The following is a 6,000-nucleotide window of genomic DNA, read 5'->3' on the forward strand; positions in this document are numbered from 1 at the left end:
GTAAGGTCTATATTTTTAAGATGGACATAGGAAGACCTATTTGGTTATTAAAAAACACACCTATTAGTTGTAAGACAACTGACTTCATATGATAATCAAACCTGGACGTGAAGTTGAGTTTTCACTTATAGAGCTCAGGTACTTTGCAAGGCAGAGAACATCTGAAAAAGTAATAATAATTTCTAGATCTTATCTGTATTACAATATAGTGGCCACATAGTGCTCAAGAATTAATCTTACCCGGTGTGAATAGAGTAGGATCTTGTCAATCACCGGTAACAATATGGAACAATTAAGATCAGTTCTAGTTGGATTAGGTAAAGCCACGAGCAGTCATCAGTCCTGCACCGCCTATCCGAAGATAAAAGAGAAATGCGTGCACGTTAGATACACAAGTGTCTAAACACTATTGGCGTTCTGTCAGTTCGCAGGGCAAGCCCCAATGACTTGAGCGCATATAAGAGTGTCAAAACGCTTCCAAAGTTACTGGCGTTTAGACTGTTTGGAAAGCATGTAACAGAAGCAGCATAGTCCTGAGCGTTATTGCAGATCGCAAGGCATGCACCAATGACTTGAGCGCATACACGTGTTTTTTACACTTCCGAAGTTACTAGCGCTTCAAATGTTCAGAAAGCATGTAACGGAAGCAGAAAAGTCCTGGGCGCATTTGGATTTAAAAATTCGGTTCCAATAATCTTACCTAATATTACGGCGAAGTGGAATTAAAGAGCGTCTCGTCAGTACGGAGCCACAGGTTGTTACTGAGCGTGCTCACGTTTTTAAAGGCAAAGTTTGGAAGTCGAAATAGGACTATACTTGGCGGCCATATTAGACTAGTCAGCGGAGAGACACGCCATTGATATGTAGATCAAATCACGTTTTGATGGGACAGGGGAGTTTTATGGATTTATTCATAGAGCATCCGCTATTATATTTATCAATTCAAAAAAATAACAGAGAATTCTATACAGCATATAATCATTTTGACATTCATAAGTCTGAAATATATCTTTGCAAGCACATATCGATATATAAAGTTGTTATTTCAGTATTAGATATGTATTGAAAAAGCAAATTACATCATATAGATCAAAGTGATTACATATTTGATATAGGTCTTCTACGAGAGGGACAGCATAGATGGTTAACTAGTTCAAGTAAGGCATGCGAGAGCATGCCATTCTGTTGCTGAATTCAATCCCCGCTTCACAGTATCAGTGAGGCATATCAGTTTACCTTCTCGCATTGTTAATACTTTGTCAATATTGTTTTGCCTTTTGTTGGGTTTGATTACTTCTAAGACCCACCATGTCATTTCAGTTTCCTTATGCCCTAGACGTAGAAAGTGTTCTACTAAGGGAGCTGTCTCCTTTTTGCAACGAATGCGCGACTGATGTTGCAAAATGCGCTTCTTAATGGGTTGGATTGTTTTTCCCAAATAGTGTAGCAAACAGGGGCATTGAATGCAATAAACCACATTGGTGGTATTACAATTTGAGAAACTTTTGTTCGTGAACCGGATGTTATTAATTGTACAAGCTTTCACTGTCATAGTGGTAGCACAGGCAGCACAGTTATTACATTTAAAGTGGCCTACTACAGGACTAAGTTGCCTCATGTTGTCTTCACGTCCAGCTTTAATTATCATATGAAGTCAGTTGTCTTACAACTAATAGGTATGTTTTTTAATAACCAAATAGGTCTTCCTATGTCCATCTTAAAAATATAGACCTTACATACCTGACTCTTTATGTTTCAGTCAGGTTTTAAAGACACTGCGATCCACAAACGAATCCTCTATGCGATGCAGTAACAGTACTTTGCAAACAGGTATTCAGATTCTCCTGACAATATAGTTTGATATGCAAATATTTGCATTTGCTAAATATGGTCTCATATAACATCCGTTAATAAATATTGTTTCAAATTTATTAATAAAAAATATTGAAGTTATCATGCCGGGGAGGTAAATTGTTACCCATGATTTAGGCTTTGTACCCACAAGATTGATACCATTAATGTTGATGCAACGATTACATCTGATTGAATTGAGTTATCTGATATGAAGTAATGGACTTTGAAGAAATGGAGACTTTCTATTTCAAAGGTTAAATAACCCTATTTTTCTACCTTGAACCAAAAAACATGGTCTCCAATCCGTTTGGATAAACTACGTAGAAAATATCATAAATAATTCTGTTTGCTTTAGACAAAGTTGTAGGAACTATTGGAATGTTTTCTGCTTTTAGGTAAATGAATTCTATGTTCACATTGTTTTTAGGTAAATGAACCTTTTGTTCATATGGTGTTTATGTTGTACATACTATGATATTGTCTTCTGTCAGTATTGTTAAGTCTCATTGTTTTGTCACCAGGGTGTAACGAATATAGCCAATGTAGTATTGTAACTGCAAATATCTTTTTGATTTTCAGATTACAATATCTCTATACAGATCTCAATTGATAACAGTCCTGAGGATGGTTTCAGCAATTAACTCCTAAGAAACCGAAACGTCGACAGCACATCTTATCCCCTTCTTTGTTTTATTCAATGTATTTTGGGATAGGTGTTTTTTAGGTTCGGTTGAGTCACTTAGTAATTTACTTATGTGTGTACCCACAGTCCTAATCCTTATTTGTTTACTTATCTGTATATGAAGTTGATTTCTTTTAATGAACTACTTGATAAAAACATTTTTTCGTATACACCTTGTGTCTTTGTTTATATGTTATATGTTGACAATATGTTTTTTGGTTAAGATATTAGATTTTTGATTAATTCACTTCGAGGACGATCGATTGGTCCTTTTTTGTAATAACTTGAATTAACAAAACATAGACTAAATAAAGTCCCTTGAAGGCAACTTTACCCTTTTACTTTCATTACCCAAGCCCTCAAGGGTATTCCGGGTCGCTCACTTCCTTGAAAATTATTCTTGCACAGACGATTGTCTGGTGTGAGCCGCTTTAACCAGTGGTTTCCTTCCCCTTTTTTTTTAAATAATCTCAATAATAAATGTCTGAGGCTGAAACCCTAGCCTATACTGATGAGTATATGTTAAAAATTGCATCTGGCCCTTCCCTTCTAGGGAATAAAGGTCCAGTTACTACTTCACCTTATGAGTCAGATCTTAACCAACTGGAAAGACTCAAAAAGAAACTGGTACGCACGGAACTTCATTCAAAATTTCTAACAGACTGTCTTAATGCCAATATTATACCGGCAGGTTTACAGATTCGTAACGTTCCGATAATTTTTATTGATGACGAAGAATTCAAGATTGGTTTCAGCTTTTCTGCCAACCGATGCTCGCGCACCTGGATGGTGTTAAGCATAGAAACTGCTCTTCGTCAAATCCAAAAACTGACTAAAGAAATAGAAGCTTTGGAAAAAAAGATCTCTGGTGATAGTACCATCACTAATAGTAAACTCCTACTAGATAAAGTGCAACAGACCATCAAAGAGTTTGAGGAATTTAATTCCCACAAAAAAACAGAAAAACTTCAGAACGATATAAAAAGATATGACAAAGAGAATACCTACCCGTATCTAAGAAAGGACTTTTATACATCACAAGGTCCAAATAACCAATCCTCTAAAAGAGTTACATTCTCTGAAAGTGGATCTGAATCTGGTGGTGACAGATCATTTAACTCCAACTATCGTCACAACGACCAAGAACCATCAACATCTCATCAATCCCCTTTTTTAGGGCAGGGCCAACGAGGCTCCAGGCCCCCAGGGAGACACCAACCACCGAAGAGGGGATGGTACCGGAAACAATACACCCCGGGTTTTCGTCAAACCCGGAACCGGTATTACGAATGGTAAACCAAGATCTAACCATACCTATCTTCAATTTATCAACCTACAAATTATCTGAACAAGAGATGGCAGTTCTTTCAAATGGTCTCAGTTTCGTACCAACTTACAAAAACGACCTCTTCCAAACAAAATTAGAACTGTATCGTTTCTTACGAACAGTCAGATTAAAAATCTTTTTTGCAAATAACACATCTGACCCAAAATAAGGCTATACAGGACTCAGAAATCCTTCCACCTTCTATCCCCCCAACGCTATGGTGAATAAAGACATCATCACCTTTGAGAATGCAACACTATTGGAGATAGAAAATCTCTTTAAGACTCCACGTAAATTTAATTCCAACTTACCAAAAGAACAGCAGATAGCCCTACAAAACCTTCAGAGGCTACCAGATGCATTACTCAAGCCGGCTGATAAGGGTGGTGGTATAGTTTTATGGCAGAAATCAAAATATGACGATGAAATGCTTAAACAACTTTCCATCTCGGCTCATTACAAAAAACTGACCTGCAACCCGACCAAAAGATTAACTACGGAAATTATTAACCTAAGCCAAAAAGGTTTAAAGGGAGGTTGGCTTAATGAAAAAGAGGTGTCTTTCCTGGTGAATAAAACACCTACTATACCTGTAATTTATATGCTCCCAAAGGTGCACAAAGACCTAAATAACCCCCCAGGACGCCCGATCGTTTCGGGTTGCAATTCAGTTCTTAAACCACTGGCACAATACGCAGATTTTTTTGTGAGACCCTTTGCTGTTGACCGCTCTACATACATCAGAGATACTACAGCAGTAATAAATGAAGTCGAAAGATTCCACTTTGATTCAACAACCAGTATACTTGCTTCTATGGACATAGAAAGTTTGTATACTAACATTCCACAGAGCGAAGTTCTAGATTTACTTTACAAACTTTTGGAATCTAGACCAAGACCTCACCTTGTCCCCACTGACTTCATTATAGAGTGCACAAGACTACCTCTTTGTGAAAACTTTTTCCTATATCAGAACATGTTTTACCAACAACAGAAAGGGGTAGCCATGGGCACAGTTTTTGCCCCAGCTATTGCTAACATTTATGCTGCACATTTTGAAGATCAACACATCTGGCACTCCTCTAATCCATTTTCATCAAGAATTCTAAAATGGCTACGTTATATTGATGACGTATTTTTAATATGGGAAGGCACGGTGGACCAATTGAAAGAATTTCACACATGGCTAAACTCCAGAAATACTAATCTCTGATTTACTCTGGAATATAATAATACTGAAATGCCGTTTTTGGACATTAATATCAAGGTGGATATGAATAATCAGCTTTTCACCACCTTGTTTACTAAGAAAACTGCAAGGAATACACTGCTGAAATATACCAGCCATCACCCGCAGGCGTTGAAAGATGGTCTACCTTTTGGACAGTTTCTTCGTCTTCGACAAAACTGTACGTACAAAGATGACTACTTCCAGGAAGCTAGAAAACTAAAAGACAAATTGTTTTCTCGTGGTTACCCAGGTAAATTGCTGAGGAAATCAATGAAAAGGGCCTGGTATCAAGATCGGGATGCTTTGCTAACAGTAAAAGAACGCCCAAATGAGACCAATATAGTTTGTGTAACCACCTTCGGCACGCACTCAAATGCGATTAAAAAAATCATATCAAAACAATGGAACCTACTTCACCCCTTTTCTGAATTTAGGCAGAAACCACTGTTTGCCTTCAAAAGAGGCACCAACTTGCAAGACAGGTTGATTCGTGCATATGATAATCCCTCTGCAGACAACATTGTAGACAACATGAGGCAACTTAGTCCTGTAGTAGGCCACTTTAAATGTAATAACTGTGCTGCCTGTGCTACCACTATGACAGTGAAAGCTTGTACAATTAATAACATCCGGTTCACGAACAAAAGTTTCTCAAATTGTAATACCACCAATGTGGTTTATTGCATTCAATGCCCCTGTTTGCTACACTATTTGGGAAAAACAATCCAACCCATTAAGAAGCGCATTTTGCAACATCAGTCGCGCATTCGTTGCAAAAAGGAGACAGCTCCTTTAGTAGAACACTTTCTACGTCTAGGGCATAAGGAAACTGAAATGACATGGTGGGTCTTAGAAGTAATCAAACCCAACAAAAGGCAAAACAATATTGACAAAGTATTAACAATG

The sequence above is a fragment of the Lissotriton vulgaris genome, chromosome 2_2 (assembly GCF_964263255.1).
Source record: "Lissotriton vulgaris chromosome 2_2, aLisVul1.2, whole genome shotgun sequence".
NCBI lineage: Eukaryota > Metazoa > Chordata > Amphibia > Caudata > Salamandridae > Lissotriton > Lissotriton vulgaris.